Here is a 20,185-nt window from a genome sequence, read left to right on the forward strand (position 1 = left end):
GATCCCAAAGTCAGCTCTGATTCAACTCATCAGTTCCAGCTCATTTTCAAGCTAAGGGCTCTAATAAGCAGACTCAAGAGCATCTGGGCAAATTTAGCTCCAACCAATTTGCCTCTAGAACATCCTTTGAATACATTTGCATAGTCTGTGTTCACAAAGCAACACAAAACATGCCTTGCCAGCTGCTGGCTGGGCCCCTCGCCTGGCACGCGGCTGTCGCTGCTGAATATCCGCTAAAGCCCTGACAGAGTGCTTGCAGTCATTCACCTTTTCTTTAGCTGATATTAAGCACACCCCTGTATAATGGTGTGTGACAAATGTCTGCAATAACGATGATTTAACCGCTGGGCAGGCAAGGGGCTCGTTGCCCCATGTCACTGTGCCACAACCTTGACCTGATGATCGGGTATCTGAGAGCAGGGACTCTCACCCAGGCTTGGCTTTCCCCCTGCAGCACGGTGCCAAATTTGATAGTCTCTTTGGTGATCCAGGCACATGCCCATTAAAACAAGTTTATTTTAAAGAGGTCAGGTAGCAGCTGATGGGTGGTGGGGACCTTTTAGCATTCCCAAAACAGGCAGCATTTGATGACCCATCCACAGATGCAAACGTCAGCAGATGTACCGGCAAAACCCTGTGCTAGAGGCTTCTTGAACTCTGAGTACTTGCTGTTTGGTGCCTAATTATAGTCCCTATAGCAGTTAATTACCTACAGCACGTTGGGATCTGGGGATCCCACTCAGATTCAAAGTCCCTCTGTGCCAGGTGCTGCACAAACACAAACGTGATTTCTGGGGGATCATACAAGCCGGGGCCCTGCAAACTCTTACCCATGTGCTGAACTTTCTGTACAGCTGCAGCTCCGCTCGGTTCAGTCCGATCTGTGCAGATACGCCAGTCTAACGTGTTCTAGTTCATTATCTATTTAACACCTATAGAACTCTCTGCAACTGCTTAAAAGCATAAAGTAAATCATGCACATAAATGTTCGTAGAATGTGGGGCTTAATAAAGACAAGCAGCACTATAGGCAGAGGAAAGCTTGAGAGAGAAGGAAGATAAAAGTAACCATAAAGGAAACTTGTGATTACATAGACTAGCTATATACATAATTTGTGGGCTTCGCGGTTTGGGAATTCTGTTTGTTTGCTTAATGTAAATGAGCAAGAGAATTGAAAGAATCTCTGCCACCTACTAAAGCTGAGAACTGAAATATTATAGGCCTCACCCAGTGCATCTACAAGTCCTTCCTTGTTCAGCAAAACACTTGGCCACGTTTTGCACTCTAAGAGGAGAATACCAAATAGCGTTTATTTCTGCAAGAACTGGGGGCCGCTTGCCCGCAAAGTGCAAACCCAAATAAACATGTTGTCCCCCAAATACTCCTGCACAATAAACATAAAGAGAGAGGACTCCTGTGAGGTTTGGGAGGTGTTTTCTCTTTCAATATTTGTGAACCCTTTTTTGCGTTACTTGACTAGCTCTAACCAAAAGTCACCTTTGGGAATGTTCTGTATTCAGAGTCTAATTTAGATGTACCCAATTTAGATGCAAGTTCTCACCATGCATCACTTTCAGAACAAGTTTCTTTGTAAGCTGTTGACAGAAAATGTTTATAGTCCTATTATACTTGAGTAAAAAAATGTGAGCTGAGTAATGGATGTAATATCTTTTCCTTCAGTTTACTGGAGTTTATTTCCCTGTTGTGCAAAGTTTTGTCTGGATTTTTAAAATAAATTCACTTCATCTTGACTCATGCTTTTTATTCTCCATGAACAGTTTAACAAGCTGGAGTTTGGAGAGTCTGCAGAGTGCATCTGGTTTGGAGTGACATTATTTCCAGGGAACCAGGATTCCTAAAACCAATTATGTTAATCAGAAATGTGTTGTAACTCCTCTGCTTTGGGAACACTGAGGTAACAGGTCACCTTTAACTTACTGACACGCTTTGAATCTCGACCATTGAATACTTGCAACAATCCACACATGGAGTATCAGCTATTTGTAGCACTCCGCAAACAGAATAAAAAAGGTGAAACTCTGAATGATGTTTTTATCAGCTCTCTGCAGGTCTAAAAGTCTTATTTAACAAAGAGTTTCTATACTTGCTGAAGTTAAGCATACACTGAAGATAAGCATAAGCCTGAAAGCTTTGCTGAACTCCTACTCAGTTAGGTACGGTTTGGCAGTTTTTGCTTAATCTGGGCCACAGCTAACAGCTGAGTAGTGATACCGAGTGTAACGGGGACTCCAAGAAGGGTGTGAATGCTATTTTTGAATCACTTAAATTGATTGCTATTCAAGTTTTGTGTCAGTTACAACAAGCCGCAAAGATACAGAGACTACAAACAGGCCCAAGTTATCTTCTTTCAGGACACCTCACTTTCCTACAGGTCTCCTTTAGCCATTTACTTTGCCTGGTGGCTTTTTTTTCACCCCAGCAAAACAAGTCGGCTGATCTCATTGAATATTGATATGTGAAGGGAACAAGCCTTCTCTTTATTTAACATGGGGCTTGTTTTCTCTTCCTGGCACTGGATCATTATTACGTCTGCAGGGAGGGTTCGCTTTTAATCTGCGTGTTATTGTAAGGTGTCTCCATCAAGACCCAGGCAAGCTCCAGCAGGACGAGGTGCTGGGAAAGTTCAGGTTGGTGCTGTTAGCTTCCAGCAAAGGAAATTATTTTTCAGCCACCCATGTCGAATTGCCAGTGGCCACCATGGAAAATATTTTCTAGAAGAAAAACTACTGGACGGTTCATATTTACAACAGCTAAGATGCAGCCCAGCCAGACCAGCAAATCAAAGGCCAAATCTCAATTTTCTTACTCAAGGCTTGGTCTTGTTAAGCTTGACTTGAAGAAGAAATCTTCCTTCATAATATTAATCCTGTTGATTTGAACACTAACCCAATGCTTTCCCTACTGAAATTCCCCCTGAATAGAGTGAGGAGAATCCAAAACTAATGGATTGCTCTGGTGAAAGAATATGCCATGTGTGGGCATTAAGGACTTTGGGAGGAACAGAACACAACACGGTACACGATTATGAATCACAGGATCATGCTCTTGAACCAAACATGGGGTCCTTACAAGCTTTCCTCTGAAACGAGCTGGAGGGAGGCTGTCAAGGATAAGTCAGTGCTGTATGGAACACACCTTTGCCGTAACTCGGGTTGACGGTTCTCCCAGCGTACCTGCCTATGGACAAACCACGCGTTCTGAAGGCTTTTATGACCTTCCCATACAGACTCTTTCCAACAGAAGCAAATGAAGCTCCCAGCTGATGAGGAAAGACACTTAGATGATGACAACCTGCTGACACACATGATAAAAGTGGTTTTTTTTTCAACTCGAAATAGCCAGAATACCCCTATTAAATATTCTTTCTCACACAACACACTGTTTTCTCATTATGTGTGTTGACATTTTTCAGACTGACCTCAGCTAGATATTTTGTTCCGGAGTCCCCATTTAGTGGAACATTTAAACAATAACACTTTGAAGCATGCTCAGTCTCTCTTTTGAAGTCCATTCAGGCTCTGCCCTGGGGTCAGCGGGCGCATTCCAGCAATGATGCACGGACCATCTGCTGTACAAGTTTAAATCCCAGTGGTCCTATACCTAGAGGTACTAACATGTTGCATAACTCGCTCTGAAAAACAGCCTGTCAGTTCAGACAGGGTTTGGATTTATTCCTATAGTTCGCTTATCCTCTCACTGGAGGGCCTGTGCGCAGTAACCTTTGAGTGTGGTTTCTGGGGACTACAAATTAATGAGGTAAATAATAAGAAATGACATTAAGTGCTTGCATTCAAAACCTTTTTATTTCCTTTGCTCATCTACACCCTGGGTCTGTGATTCCCAGAGTTCACTGTTTGGCATCTCATTTAGATCCCTTCCTATTCCAGACTTTTCACTTAGGTGGGCTCTAAGTTGTCCTAAATAGTGATCCATGGCTTAGTGTCAATTGTCAAAAAAGGGAAAAGCGGGATGATGCAATCTGAAGGGTGAGTTTTCCAAGACAATGTCAGTGATTCAGATGACCGGTGACCATTTACTTGGGTAGGAATCTGGCACCAAAAACATGACAAAAATCTCTGCCAAAATATGTCTTTGTCTATATATTTTATCCATTGTGCTTTAATGTTAACTAGTCATTATTAAACTTAACAATGCATTGGCTGAGGTTAATGTATTTCAGACCCAAGCACTGTTGGTCTTATTGATGCTATGTAAACACAGAGGAAGGAGTGGTCCCTGCCCTTGGGAGTTTAACATCTAAACTTGGACAATACACTTCAAACATATGGTATATCCCGCAGGCTGAATTACCAAACTTCAATCAGCACTAGCTTTAACAATTAATTTATGTTGCACATATGTTCTGCATTTGGGGCATTATCCCTGATGGACCTCTTGAAGGAAATATGAGTGTATGTACGTCCTGACCTTTCAATGACAGCAGAAGGACACGGCAACATGCAGGAGGAGACCAGTTGGGACCTGTAGGATGGAGCATGGCACAGGGATGAGCGTGGCAGAGAGACATAAATAGGGTACAAAAGAGGGAGATTTGGAGTTCTTGTAGCATAAAAGAACAGCCATAGCAGAGTGAGTTTTTCAAAGCAGCCATAGCACTAGTTGAGCACCAAAATAAGTGGGCACGTTTCCACTTTTGAGTATCTGCCACTTATTTAGATGCCTCCTTGGAAACTGAGATCTCCGGAAAATCTGTCCTCAGTGGTGGGTGCTGAGCACTAGACAATCTGGCCTGTTCGTTTTCTCAGCGTGTGGTTCATCTGTTCTAAGGAACAAGTCCTTCTGGAAATGTGAAAAAAAACAAAGGCAGAAAGAAAGGTTGGATACAGAAAAGCACACGAGCTGCCTCGTGGGCTAATGATGAAGAAAGGCAGAACAAGCAGAATTTCATAAACCAGATGAAGTCAAATTTCTAGCCACCAGGACTCCTTACAAACATTGCAGTGTCCAGGAAAGACGGTGGATGAGGGTTAAAGTACTGAGCAGGAGTCAGAAGATAAGAATTGGCTGATTTGCTTCATCTCCCTGCTCAAAATGTTCTTGTCTGTCCAAAATAAAAAAGTGGAACAGGAATATCTGCCCCACTACCCTACAGGAGAAAACTGTAAACGTTAGGATCAAAATATGGCCTCAGACAGAAGAAGCAGTCCATGGGGTTGAAGGGAGATCCTCTGAGGCTTTCTGCCCCCACAAAACAGAGTTGGAAACGGCATAATGAAGCATGAAGGGACACAAAGCTGAAGAGCATAGTGTGGGATGTGACCCCATGTGCTCAGAAAGCCAGGCCCAGCTGTGGAGGGACATAAATCCCCCGTTTGTTTGCCATGCCTCACGATGGAGTGTGATGTAGCACTAGTGGTGCCTAGCCAACCTTTTAGTTGGACTTCCTAAAGCCTTGCTGTCACCTCTTATCCCTGTGAACCAAAGCGGTCGCCTGTTGCATAACACACCTCGCTCTTTGTGTCACCTCTGAACTTGTCCTTGTATCTCCCTGGTGGGGTCCTGTAAGAGGATTGGGTGGCCAGGAGGGAGCAGCTCCATTGTTTGAGCACAAAAAGCCACGTTCATTAGCAGGCAAGCATCTTAGAACCAGTCATGGAAAAAAAAAAGGGTGGATTTGCCATTAAATCGGATATTCTTGGAGGTTTTCCTCAGTACAACTCCTTCTTTTAAGTTAACAGAAGCAATTGAGAGACCTGCCCAGTAATTCCTGTGTTGCAGTCCCAGCTCTGACATTAACTCTGAAACCAATATAATCCTCTTGTTCCCTACAATAAGGTCTCAAGCCTCCACTGCCATAAATCAGCCTAACTCCTTTCACGTAAGTCAGCGTTACCCCCCATTTGAAGATTCGGTCCAGAAATTAGGGCACCATAGCACAGGGTCCTGCAGAAATGCTCAGCAAAATCTGGTTTCTAGAGAAGTCCAAAACAGCAAGGAGTACTTGTGAGCTGTTCTCATGACATTGTAGGCCCATGGAGTGGTTACCTCCTGACAGGACATGTTCCTCTGAGATCCAGGCTTATGAGTGATGGGTATCTCTCCGGTTAATTAACCATCTTCAGTTGCTGCTGCCAGAGAAGGGAAGCAGCTCTGCAGTGCCCACTCTATGGAGGAGCCACCAGAGACTTGCTTGGTTCTTGACCCACTTCAGTGGGGCCAGGTAAGGAGCTGGTAGTTACCCAAAATTTAAATGAGGTGCCTATTTCACATCCATTGCCATTTTCTAGTTACATTTGCCCTCCTCTTGGTAAACAGCAAACATTTTCTTGGAAACAGTCTCATTTCTTATGCCAGTGGCAAAATAAACCCCAGCTCATCATGGATGTGTCCTTTCCAAAGAATTACCACAAAAATGTCTGAAACCCTATAAAGGCTGTTAATGACTCTAAATCTCCATAGGGCTTTTTTCCCCCCTTCCTCTTCCCTCTTGTCTCCTTGCTCTGACAAGCTGGTGAGTTGGGAATGGTTTAAAATACCACAATAGCCATGGCAGGACATCAAGAAAGAAAAAGGAGCAGGGTTTTGAAATACTTTGTGTAAGGCTCCAAGAACTTGAGTTGGTGCTGAGCTGACTGGACTTTACCACAGAGCAGTCAGATGATCTCCGCAGCTTTGGGAAATAGGAGAAACTCTGGAGAAGGGTGGGGGGGAAACGGTCTCTGCCACATTGGTCTTTATTGTCTTATGGATTTTATCACAGTATTGTTCTTTATTTCCTGCTATTTATAGGCTCTCATGTTTTGTGCTGCTTTCATGTTTGCGTTATCTGCCTTCCCACGACATGTTTCACCCCAGCCCTTGCCTACAGCTGGGACCATAAAGGCCAAAACGATGGTTTTGAATGGCATATCAGGGCTCATCTTCTTTCTCCGGGTGATGCATGCAAACTGCTCTTTTCTGAAGCACGGAGAAACCCAAATGGGTGATTTAAATGATGGTGGTGGCTCTGCACACTCTTTCATAAAGGAGCCAAGGAGTTTGCCACTGGTGTTTGGGTATTAAGTGATGATATTCATTAAGAGCCCCAGCCAGTGATACGGGGACTGTTTCCTCTCAAGTCCCTGCTTTACAATGGATTTAAACCACCAGCCCATCAGTGCGTGACTTGATGATAACCACTCAGGAAACTTCATCTGAATTACTTTGTAAGTCCTGCTTTTGTGCAAGGTACCGCAGAGAAAACGTGCTCCAGGGGCTGTTCTCCTCCTGATTCCTCATGATTTAGGGATGTGGCTCCACTGACCTGAACTAGCAGAAGTGAAGTTAGTTCTGGTTTGAAACAAAGGATGAGGTTTGTAAAAGTCGGGTCCCCAGCCTAGTAAAATTACTGCCGAAAAGGTGACTCCAACAGGCCATGGGGCTAGAAATAAAAATGAAAGAGGTGCAAAATAATGCTGAAATCAGTGATTTAATCCTGTCGGTGTCCTTGTACCTCACCCCACAGCAACGTCCAGGCATACAAAACACCAACTCCAGGCACAAAGCAGGAACCAGACTTGCTTAGGTGGGCTGTAACTAAGAGATTTACCCCCAGCAATGGTCCTTTTCCAGCACTTAAGTGACAACAAGCCCCTCACATTGATCCACAGCTCACATTACTACTTCTGTATGGAGCAGCCTGCCTTGGAAGCGACCATACAGCTCAATGCCAGTAACAACAGGGAAAAACCCTTCACCTAAACAGCGAGGAACAGCCAGCCCTGCTTGGAGATCTTCTGACAACACGGATCCAGCAGCAGCGCCTGCTATGGGAGAATTACAGAGCAAATGAAACACTTGCATAGAGATGGAGCCAGGCTTGGCCAGCTTTTGCTTTTGGGATTTTAGGGCAAGTTACTCCCACTGATTTTACCTCTGAGTATGTGCAAAAAGGCCACAGAACAGTGTTCTTCAGTGCTGCAAAGCAGCATAAAGGCACCTGTTTGTCCATGAGAATCATTCTGGTTTGCCTCAAATTGGGCCTATTCTGGGAACATTCCTTGAAACAATAATAATTTTTAAAAAAAGCAGAATTGTTCTGTGAGCAGCGTGAGGTGCAGGTTCTTATTCAGACAGTTTGACACAGGTTTCTGTAGTTAACCGTCAGACCCTAGAGCAGCCAGACTGAAAGAGAAAACATGACGGACATAGAAAACATCTCTGATGCACCAGGATAAGCAACGATAAGGCGCAGTGCAAGGAGAATTCAGAGATAGTAACACACATGCTCATATTGGTGAGTCTTGGGATTCTTTCTAAGGTGATGCTAAGAAGCAAATTTATGTCAAGCCATGAATGTTGCTAAAGAAAATACCTTGTCTCCCAGGCACTGGCGAGTTGGAAAAGCTGACATTTACAATTTTTAGTGCCCATTACAGTGAAATAATCCGTATTGCCACATGCAATGTGGGGAAAGCTATGTGGCAATCAAGGTGGGAGAAAAAAATTCACCACTAGGAACCCTGCAACACTGGAAACCAAAGGCCAGACCAACTCTCGTCCCACTTGAGAAACAACTAAAAGTGTGAAACCAAAGGTTTCCAGCAGAGACTGCTGCAGAGGCTTAAAAGACAGTGGCTCTGGAGCAACCGCTGTAAAAACACAGTCCCAGCCCCTCAAAAAAGTGCCTTGGTTTCCATGGGGATCAGTGTGGATGGGGGTGTCGCCTCCCCCAAGCTCGGCAGTTACATTCTCATTGTGCCCTTTGTTTCAGTTGATGAAAATCTGACTGTTTGCAGCTCCGTGTCTGGTACGAGCCATCTCCGGTTTATCTCCTGAGACGCGCTGTTCAGTGTGTCATCAGGTGCCCTCTCAGTCACCATCTAAGGCGCGTTGACAGGTTGCGGTAGTTTTCCAGTCGGACTCTGAAATGGTTATTCACACTTTTATCGAGGCAAGATTAGATAGTTGTAATTCTTTATTGGCCGGCTTCCCAAAGCAGGCTCTGCACAAACTCCAGATGGTGTGAAAAGTGGCCGGCAGGATTTGAGTTAAGAAGGGACAGTATCATCCATGCTGTTAAAGTCTCTACCTTGGCAACTGGTTAGACAGCAAATTGATTGCAAAAACATCCTTTTTCCCTCTGCACACAGTTGAGGTCAGGTCTCTGTCAGCAATCTCATGATTCGTCATGGTCTGGAGCACTATACCCAGGCTTACGCTACCTGCTAAATAATTCTCTGAGGAGTGATTTGGAGGTGAGGGTAGCTGAAACCCGATTTCCATCTGCTTGCTCTCCTCTAGAGCCTGAGCAAAAGCCGGGTGGGATACCACAATTACACCCTTTGCAAACATTAGAGGAGAGTGTCAGGGAGTGACTGGTTCTCCTGCTCTTATTGCAGCCAAACTGCAAAACCAAAGACCCCTCTCTCCATGAGCAACCACCCCCAGGCATCGGGCAGCAAACCAGAGCCCTCCCCTGGGCCATGCCCGCCTGACCCCATCTAAATGCAGCGCACCCCTAAAGCTCTTCCACATTGCAGGGGGCAAATCTCATCCCTTCTAACCCCAGCATGAGCTGCCCAGGGGACACTCCGACAATAGCCGGGCTCCCCGCTCCGGCTTCTGTCATCGAGGGGCCTCATCAGAAAATGCAGACTGCGGGTACGTGTTCTTCTGTGCCATCTTCCACTTGTGTAAACAGCGGCTACACAAACAATTGATAGGATAATAACTGGCTTCATACAGACCAGTACAAATAAACCTTCCGGTGTTTAGGGCTTTTGTCTTCCTAGAACTTTCTCTTTCTGGAAGAGCACGATACGAAAGGTATATTCCTTCATATTTGATTTGTTTTTAGATTGAGCCCAAGAGTTAAAACCTATCCTGAATTAACTCACAGTGGCTAAATTCCCACAGGCTATTCGTGCAAGGGAAAAGTGTTGGGTGGGATGTAATAAGAGTCTTGTAAAGAACGATCATTTGGCTTCTTTTTATTAACTGCTGGTTACAAAGCAGTATGTGATTTGCTGCGTAAGAGGGAGAAAGGCTGGGGGCAGCTTTTGCTGTGCAGTGGAATGGCATGGCAAACACGGCGTGCTCGGAGCTGTTTACCTTCCCCGGCACTTCTGCGGGGAACCTATGACCTGCCGCTCATGGATGTGGATATAAAAGCTCGTGCTCTTTTGGTCGAGACTTTTAGACGGCTGACACAGATTGTTTGCTTTGGGAAAACAACCAAACCCTTTTGTTTTGCATGAAGGGGGTGAAAAAACCCTGTATATAAAGAATTGCACTGACTCTGCAAACAGCTCCTGTATAAGGGAGAGTGGCAGGCTAGCACTGGGGTCATGCCGACTGTCATTTTAAACCTATAGGGCCACCGTCATTTTAGAAATACAGAAGCTCGGGGAAGTTTTTGAAGACATAAAATATTTCCCCATATGGATAAAAAATTATTATTAAGAAGAGCTATTTTAAAAGCTTGTGATCACCTCAGGCACCTGCAGGGAGCTGGCAGGTAAAATACAGGACCTACAGAAGACCCTCTTTTAGGGACAGACAGAGCTCGCGTGACACATGGAGACTCTCTAGCGTATCACAGTATCTTACATAGTGCCAGACGCATACGGGAAGGCAACTCAACTGCCTCCTGCGTGAATCAACCAGATGTTTGCAGAGAATCTGCTCCCACCTTATTTTGCTGCTGAGAACTGAGCCACAAATGCATCTTGTGCATTTCAGGAAACTGTCCAACAGGAGTGCTGGGAAAGCTTGTTTTACATAGAAAATCACAGCCAGCTTACTTGTATCTCCGCATGTGGGCCTTATTCTAGTGGGAGGTCACTAGAAAGGTCTCTGTCACTCTCCACGACCATGGCCTTGAGCAGCTCAGCAGCCTAAGCCATGATCTGCTCGAGTCTCCATGCACCCAACCATCCGTCCATCCAACACATACATATGATGGTGAAAAACATCCGAAGGGCCACATGACAGCCAGCAAACCTCACCCCACCATGTGTCACATAGCCCACCAGCCCAAACACGTGCCATTTCAAGCCACGTTATTTACCAGATGAAAGGAAGGCTGAGTCGATCAGATAAACAGCACAGTAAGTGCTGCAGCCCTCAGCTGCGAACATTAATGCTCCACATGCCAGGTGGCTGAAGCTGCAAGCATGTAATCTCCTGTTGCTGTGTAGCTTTCAGGCAACCTTCCATGTTCTTAATGCTCCTGGTAAATTTAGAGAGATGTATTTCCAAAGAACATATTTTCCAGCAATTCATGACATAAACCATCACTCATTATGAACTCTATCTACCCGACTACAGCCAAGAGTGAAAGAGCTCAGATATCCCTATGGAGCCACTTTTAAATAGCTGGGGAAAAGCACACTAAAAAGCTGCATGCTGTATTCTCTATATACCACCACCGTGACCATAAGTGTAAATGACTACTCGAAACTCAGGTTATTTGCAAACCGAGCGGAAGAGTGAGTAGAAAAATAAACAGATCATGAGCATTCATACGGAGCCTTTAATGAGAGGGAAGAAGGTGGCTGCGTAGGAAGGCTGTATCTTCACATGGTGCAAATCAATGCAGCTCCATTATGGAATTACACCAGTTTGTGCCAATGAGGATTCGGTCCAGGTGTGCATACAAGGATGTCTGCCATTACCATGGAAACAAAACACCTAAGCAAGGGACCACACCAGCAGCTTACCAGCAACTGTATTAATACTTGACAGGGCAGGAAAGAAAAATGAAAACAATTGCTCTAATTGAAACTATGGGGGGTGTGTAAGTAGGGCAGAATGCACAGTAATTACCTGAGTTGGAGTTGAGCCAGAATACCAACACTAACACTCCTGCTCTATGGGACTGTGAAGGAGCCTGAGTAAACAGGATTTTGGTTTTCCATCTTTGGCTAAAATGGTTGTTTACACAGAAACAGAGACCTGTGTCAAAAGATGTAGTGCGTGCTCGATTCTGGGGAACGAAGTGGGGCTGCAAGCTGAGGGGCTGAATTGCCACCACACTTGCACCAAACAGCAAATAGATGTGGTGCTCCCTGGGAGACACGTCCTGCCTGGCCAGTGCATCTGTGCTATGGAAAGGAAACGCCAGGTTATGCAGATGAAATCAAGGCTCTCTTTACATAAGTATGAACATGAACCTTCTGGAGAACCTCAGGCTGGAGGCGCTCCCAGCTCCCTGTCCCGCAGGGCTGCAGGACCCTTGTCCCCAGCCACACCTGCCTCGCTCACCTCCCTGCGGTCCATGGCTACATCCCCATCCTGCATCTTCCTCGCAGCCACCACCAGCAGCCCCCGGGCCCTGCTCCTCATGCCCACCACATCCTCCCCAAGGGTGCAAGCCTGCACGGCAAGCTGGCCAGGGAGCAGTTCACAGAGACATCATTCCCACACTGTGGTGGATTTCCAGGCATGGGGCACATGAGAAGCATAAAGACAATGTATAATAGCAAAATGAGGTTCCACTGGTAGCACTGGTGGGGATAACCTAGCCTGGTGTGACCTAGAAGTCAGCTTGAGAAGCAGCTATAGTGTCTATGGGATAGACTAGATGGGAGTCCTGGAGGAACGAAGGTCCTTTTCCAAGGAAAAGCAGATGGGTGATGGCTTACCCGGCGATCCCCATTTATGGTCCAACAAGTATATCTTAGTCATACAACAGAGGAACAACTTCAAGCATCTGCCTCATCATCAGTCATCACTTCATGACGGTGCCAGCTCTTCCAGCAAGGAGCAACCGGAGCCAGCTGCCCAGATTGGGACACAGAGCTACGGGTCCTGCACCCGCCAGCGCCCACGTCTGAACCTGTGACCCACGGGCTCCGCAGACCATCGCAAATCCCCCGAGACATCCAGTGCCCCACAGCCTTGCAGGTTGTTTTTAGTTTGACAAATTCAAATGGTGGCCACAAAAGCTTAATCTCTTTCCAGCCACGCTCACGCTGAGTGTCAATAGGAAAAAGTCCTATGAATACGCTTGATAATTACAGAGCCGTGGCTGTAGCAAAGAACAAAGTATAATGCAGGCTTGAATTCTCAGGAAATTGACTGCTGATATGTTTCCATTCATTGTTTTGTTCTCTGTTCTCAGTGTTATATTAAAATCTCCTGCTAAGAATGACCTTTCTTGTTTAATGGAACTTGTCAGTTAGAGGAAATCTGCTTGAGCTGTTTGATCTATTCTTTAAAATAATATTAATTGCAAATTTAGCACACATCCCTATCTCAGTTAGCAAATCATTTGAAAACCAAAGCTTATATTTTTTCAAACTTTGTTACCCACAAAAAAACCCCACGGCCCATCACTTTCTAACTCTAAGGCATTCACCATCCTTTGCTCCAGCCATTCAGTCCTGGCTATTCATTAGATATGTTGACGATCGTACCAGTCACCTGACGCTGTTTTCCTGCCTCTATTAGTGAAAAGTGACAGTAGTGAATAGCAAATAGTAAACACGGTGTGTTTACTCTCTGGTCATGAGAAAATTCATGAAACTTTGCAGTTCGTGAGCACTTTCATAAAATCCCGACAACCATATCAACTTAGTCAAGTGTGACCTCGCACCTACTGGAAATCACGCTCAGTGCTTCTGTCTGCCTCTCCATTAATGGAACTCACTGTCTATTTTGATTCCTTGTGACTCCTGATTAAATACTGAATTTGCATGCTTGCTACTCATCCTGATTCCCAGCATGTCCACTCACAATTACAGATCTTAACTTCAGGCTCTGAAGCTGACTCGCCACTGAATCTGGATTTCCAAAGTCCTACAGTTCAACGATATTTAAATCTGGAGGTTTCACTTAGTTCGTCGCAGGCATAAAAGAACCATTTAGAAAAATCAGATGCAGTGGCCAGTTTAGGCTTTATGTAAGCGAGCCAAAGTCTGTAGGATTATTTCAATTTGTTCTTTCTGAACCTTCAGCGAAAATCTGCAAAAATGGGTTGCTCACAGAAACAATATTTCTTTTGTGAATGTCTTCCTGCTTCCAATTATATCAGAATGACGGAAGAAAGGGGAAATAGCCGATTCCAGGGTTTTTATAATTAGATATAATGCACTCTATCATCATCAGTACTCAACACTTTTCTTTAGGCAATCTCAAAGACTTTCAGAAATGCTCAGCAACCACTGTTTGTGTCAGCACGATCACAGGTCCTGCCACTTTTAGGAATTTGACTTTACAGACAGGGAAGCGATGGTGTGAGCCCCCTCCCCAAGAGGGAGCGCTGCACACAGGCCCTGAGCATCCCCCTTTTCCCCCATAACAGCTGCAGCAGGTGCTGGGAGATGCCTCCCTGCTCTGGTGACAGTGGGTTCGATGATACTCGTGCTCATTCGTGTGATGCGCTGCACCTCGTCCTTGCTAAAAATATTGCCCTGGTGCCACGCGCCTCTGTCAGTTCTGCCACGCTGTTCGCTGACACAGAACAGCCGACTGCGGGCTGGGGGCAGCGAGACACCCAGCAAAGGTACCTCGGTGATCGGACGTGCTCCAGGCACGACTGGTCATGCTGTTGGGTGAGCCTGAGCTCCCTCCCTCGCTTCTGGACATGGACCATCCTCCTCTGCTCCATCTCCCCTGCTACTAATTCAGGCAGCTCAAGTCACAGGGAATTCCTCTAAAATAAAACCATTCTCCCCCGCCTCGATCCTTTCTTAAAACAAGGGCAGAATTGTTCAAAACAACCCAAGGGAAGAAAGCCAAATGGGAGGTGACCTCCTTCCAACCCTCGGCGCTGGGGCCGAGGTGTGGCCCCCCACAAGCTCCCAGGGTCATTCCAGCACCTTCGCCTCATTCCCTCCTGGAGCGACGTGTCGCCTCCCACGCAGCTCGTGTTTTCCTGCGGCCCATGAAGAGCCCTCTGTCCCCACCAGAGCCAAGCTGGCCGGCCGGTGACATCAGCCCCTCGGCGGGGCCCAGCGCACTGGCTGCCCCTCGGTGTTTCTTTGGAGCTTTGTGCTGAGTATAACGGCCGGGACTGTTCCTCGGGGAGAGCGAGATACCGAGACCACGGCTTGGCACAGGGGGCTCCAGCCAGCGATCCGTGTGGGGGATGCCACCGGCGAGCCGGAGGAGCAGCAGCCCTGTTTTTCACGCCCACCAGCAGGCAAACCCTCTCCCGTCATCCCCGGCGCGGTGCCGCACACTAACTGTTCGCTGGCTGCTACCCCAAACACCTCTTTATTTGATGGTGTTGGCACTTCATCTGAGAGCGGGACAGCGAGGGCGCGGCTGGTTTTCAAAACTGCTTTAAGAGCTCTTTATGGGCATAAAATTACCATTCTGCAATACTGGCAAACCATTCCCTCTTCCAGGAAGGTTGCTTTGTAGTACCGCAGAAAGTTATCCTTGGGTGTTGCAAGCTACACCAGCAGCAGTCCTGTAGCTCTGAGCAGAGGCTACAACAGGTATTTTGGTCAAGAGATCAAATGACTTTATGACCTTGGTGGGTGCAGAGTCAGCTCAAGAGCGCTCAGCTGTGCAAACAAAACGTTGCCACCTCAGTGATAAGAGGGGAGGGTGCCCATGCCAGGGCAGAGGAGGATGCAGCAGATAATGATGACTTGGAGACACTGCTCCAGCCCTGGGCTCCCCGTTTGGAGGAGATAGGCACCCACAGGCTTCAAGCCAGACCCCCCTGTGGCAGGAGCAGCCAGCTTGGTTTGCTACAAGCGAAATGTGTAATGAAATGTTTTTATACCTGTTTGCTTTTGCTAGCATTGCTGGAGATCAAAGCCAACCAAGGGCGGTTTCCTCACCTACGGACATGGTGTAGCTACACCAGCAAGGCCTTCTCCGTGGCCAGTGGCAAAGGGTGCCAGGTGAGCTTCCACTGCTTTTAAATGTCAACCAGGCAATTACACATAGAGAGCTGCAGCCCAAACTTCTCCGTTCCGGTGCAAGGAGAGTTCTGCTTTCGCTCTGAATCATCGATCTGAGCTCACGCTATTTGGGTCCTGTCTGAGGATTAGACTACAACTCCGACCCGCAGTCCTGCTTCAGATTTGACTGAACCTCCATGAAAAGGTCAAATACATTTATGAGAGTCCAGCACAAGAGATGGGGAACACCTGATGGCTCCTGTTGCTTTCTGAAGCCTTTTTTAACCATGAGACTTCAGTACCCTGCGCAACCAAATCCTTCCTTCGGTTTGTCCCTCCGACTCTGGCAAAGAAACACTCCAGCCTCTTGGAGGCACAGCAGCTGTTCTGTTCTGCCGCTGAACGGAGCAATGTTTTACTGGTTACGGTTTACTGATTTGCAGATTTTGGTGGCAAAGCTGTCGCAGAGTTCCCACCATCAGCCCCGCCAGCATTTCCCCCCGGCCACACAACACTCAGGCTGGGCCAACAATGCTGTTCCCGGGGGCCACGCTGATTGGGGAACTGATGGAGTCGCAATAGACTGAAACAAACAAACAAACCAACCAAAAACAATCCAAACCAAACAAATTAAACAAAAAAAAAAAGGAGGAAGAAAACAAAATCCTTCCTATTTTACAGGGCATTTGGTTTTTAACCCCCACCAGTTCCCGATGCGGCTTGCTGCAGAGTCACACAAGGAGAGAAATGGTGGGAAAAACATCTGGGATGGGAAAACCTCAAGGTAGTATTTCTGCTAAAGCCTCCTCGTCCTCAAACCATAGCCAGGGTTTCTTATCTCTGACATTACCCACGAGATCACCGTAACTTTCCAGTAAACACCCAATTCATTTCACAATTTATACATCATTACGCATCCCCCACATACCAGAGAATTAGCTCCACAGACTCCTTTAGGGCCTTAAAAGGATCCTTAGGCTTCAGTTTTCATTTTTAAATGAATACAAGCATTCAGCTGAGCTGCAGACTATCACAGCGAGACGCCAATTCAGTGATAAACAAAATATTTTCCTAATAATTCACTTGATTGTCCCATTCATGGACCTGTGCCTTTGGAATGGGACATGTTTGGGGATTCTAAACAACACAAATAATAACAATAACAACAGCACATTCCATTTTACTGAACGAAACAGTGATATACCAAAAGGCTCATGATACATTATCACCGTCTGTGCAGGAGTGTGGGTGGGAAGCAGGAGGCTGCAAGAAGAGACAGATAGAACGGCTCCTACACGCGACTTTTTCCTCTGTGCTGCTATTTGCCTTTTGCTCAAGAAGTGCAGCAAATACATTAACACCCCCATGAAAAACGAGCTGAGGTAATTCCATCTACGAGCATGTGATCGGTCCCGCTGCCACAAATGTTTTCCCTCTAGGTCCGTGTCTGAGTCTCGCACAGACTGACTCACGCAGCACCGCGCACGTCACCGCTACCCGGCAGCGTCGGGCTGTCATTTGTTTCCTTTTGGAACGGGATGTTCTCTATAATAGCTCCAACTCCCACTCGACAGTTTATGAAATTGCAGTTCTACCATGCACCTCCTTTGTTCCGGAGCAGCGAGGGGTTTCCAATTTGTTTCGATGGTGCTAAAACAGGAGCACAGAGTGGCCTGAGCTCAGGGCTGCCTCACCTCGGCGATGTGTCTTCTAATAGAACGGAGGTGTGATGGTTCTCAGTGTGATGCAGAGTTTGTTCTTCAGGAGACAAAGGAGGCACAGGGCAGAACTGTTGTTTCCAGGGTTGCTGCTGGAAGTGCAGCCCCACATCTCATTCACAAGGCTCCTTCTCCCACAGTTCAGGAAGAAACTGTCACCTATGTGGATGCTGAAGCTCTGGACATGCTGATGGAGCCACCAGAGCAGAACCAGCTCTGCCTCAGAGTGCCTTGCCATGGTGCTCAAAATGCAACACTCGCTTTTCAGCACTGTCTTGTTTGATCCTCTGCTCCTAAAATGGCCAGTCCACACCTGTGTCTCAGTCTGGATCAGGTCTGTGCTTCCAAAGCGAATCCCAGACTTACTGTGCTTCGGTTCATACGGCAGCAGTTTCAGAGCTCACCCTACAGGACTAAGCTAGTGCTATCTCAGGTTAAAAACCCTGAATGTCAATAGTACAGACATGTAGTCCTCAGCATCAACGGGTTTGTTCTGCCGGTTTGGTGCTCCTGTTACACCAAAGTACCAGCTACTACTGCTTGCTACTCACCTTCTGGAGCTAAACATCCTGGAGTTGTTGCATCCCAGCACACAATTGCAAAAAGAGGAACGTTATGCGGTTCTAGGGGTGCAGCAGAAGAGAGGAGGCTACAGTTCCCCCCAGGGATCCCTCTCTGTGTAAAGACCAAGTTCATCAGGATACACCCAGAATGCTGCCAAGTTTCCTGCTGGGAATATCCTGACAGGCAGCTGATACCACAGGACAGAACAAAGGGAATGGAGAGCCAAGGAATGGTAGGATGAAAAAGATGATGGCGTTTCTCCTGCTTACTTTTGGGATGCTGCTATGATTCAAGGCAGGCTGAAATGGGTCTGTCTTCACACTGGGTGCACAGTAAAATGGATGCACCACTACGCAGAATCCAGTGTCCCCTCCTCCAAGTGCTGCTCCTCTATTTATTAAAGAGCTTTAACCAAATGGAGATCTAGATTACTTCCTAAGTGTGCAGCCATTCCTAACGAGGAGGTCAATGCCAACTTCAGGTATAGTAAAATGAGTATTCCTAGCATTCTTCAAAACAAAAATATCACTTATTACCTAGCACTGGGAATAAAATGGGAAGCTTAGATGATATGGAGAGAATGTGGAAAAGCGAAGGTTATATTTACAAACTGCGCACAGCCTTTCTCTGAGAAACAGAAAAGCTCCTGGTGCCCGCAAGAGGATGCCCTAAGAGTTGCTGAAGATGTTTATTCTGACCTCCTGGATCTTTGTCCAATGTTCATTCATTTGGGTTAAATAAATAAGCATTAACATACCCAAAGCTCCAGACCTTCCACTGCCCCGCACTGAGCCAGGTCCTTAAGTAAAGAGGCTTAAGTCACATTTATATTTCCTTTGACCTAAAGACTGAGGGCAGCTCGCTCCATCCCAATTATTGAGCGAAAAGACCTCTATGGCTGCACTACCTTGCATTCAGCTGCCTGAGAAACCTTTAGCAACTACTGTAAAGGCAGGCGAGCGCAGCCCGGCATCCCCTGCTCACCGCAGACACCTTCCCACGCAGCGCGGGCTGGGGAGAGCAGTCAGTTCCCCAGCCCCAAATTACATTCACGACAGCTGTCAAGAACCCTCCTGGTTCCATCTGTACGGCTCTAGGTAACGCTGCACTGCAGGAATAGCATTGCTCAGGCTCTCAGTGCCAGCCCTTGAGCCTTGGCAGCCATCAGGACAAAAGACAAGCTATAAATGCAAGTCATTATAATCCTACAGACATCACCTATAGCTTTACCTGGGCTTACCTGGGTTGATGCGGAGGGCAGTGTTGCTCTTGACGTTCAAACCGAACGCGTGCACTAAAGAATAGGAGGCTTCTCGTACACAGGGTATTGTTCTGGATTTCGTATTTCTTCGGGGTTGTCTTGGCAACGAAGAGGCTTTGCCGCGAGAGGTGTGTGAAACGCTGGGCGACGCAAAGCAAAACGGCTCCCACTTGTTTCATTCCATCACCCAGTTAAACCCAGATGCTTTATGAACCTGCTGGGATGCTATTGAGTGCGCTGGGTGTCAGGAGGGGCAGGAGTAATCAGCGCCAACTCCTCCACCCCCCACAACACTGTGATTTTGAAAATAGAAAAAAAAATGTCATTTTTCATTGGGAAACGATGTCTATTCAGACATCCTTACAAGCTCTGTTTCCTTTCTCCCTTCCACTACCTCCTTCAGGAGTAGTTCCCTGGAGCTGATTATGGATGGTTTTAAGCAAAATTAGTTCTGGGGGTGCTTTTCAGTTTCAGTTATGGAAATTTTAAGTCACTGCAGTGAAGTCAGTGGGGTTAATGTGGACTGATTCCAATATAACCAAGTTTGTCCCAATCTAAACGAGTCTTTCCTTCCTGAGAAGAGATGCTGGATAGCTAATGCTCCACCTGGGCAGCAGTGAGCGGCAATGTCCCACTTGCTTGTCCAGCTCAGCTCCTCCCACACCCAACAGACCTTTATTCACTATGGATGAGGTCCCAGAAAGTTTTTAAAGCATCTTTGGAGGCAGCTTCACATCACTTATTCATGTCACCTGCCTTTATTTTTGCTTACTGAAGGCACTAAAAAAAAATAACCCAAACAGCTGTTCCGATTCCTC

At 46.5% G+C, this 20,185-nt stretch overlaps 1 protein-coding gene across 12 annotated transcripts in view; it reads right to left on the minus strand.

Annotated features, from left to right (window-relative positions):
• The window catches only part of SLC6A6 (solute carrier family 6 member 6), a 116,131-nt gene that overhangs the window by 73,864 nt on the left and 22,082 nt on the right, over nucleotides 1–20,185 (minus strand). The window contains exon 2 of one of the 12 annotated variants that reach the window (XM_080350266.1): nucleotides 19,347–19,660. The exons of 7 other annotated variants lie outside the window; for them this stretch is intronic. The gene's annotated coding sequence lies outside the window, so the exon portion shown is untranslated. Of the gene's footprint in view, nucleotides 1–19,346; nucleotides 19,661–20,185 lie in introns of those variants that run through there. 4 more of the 12 variants (XM_080350273.1, XM_080350279.1, XM_080350274.1 and 1 more) reach the window with 4 other exon arrangements.

This window comes from Nesoenas mayeri, assembly GCF_963082525.1.
Source record: "Nesoenas mayeri genome assembly, chromosome: 10".
NCBI lineage: Eukaryota > Metazoa > Chordata > Aves > Columbiformes > Columbidae > Nesoenas > Nesoenas mayeri.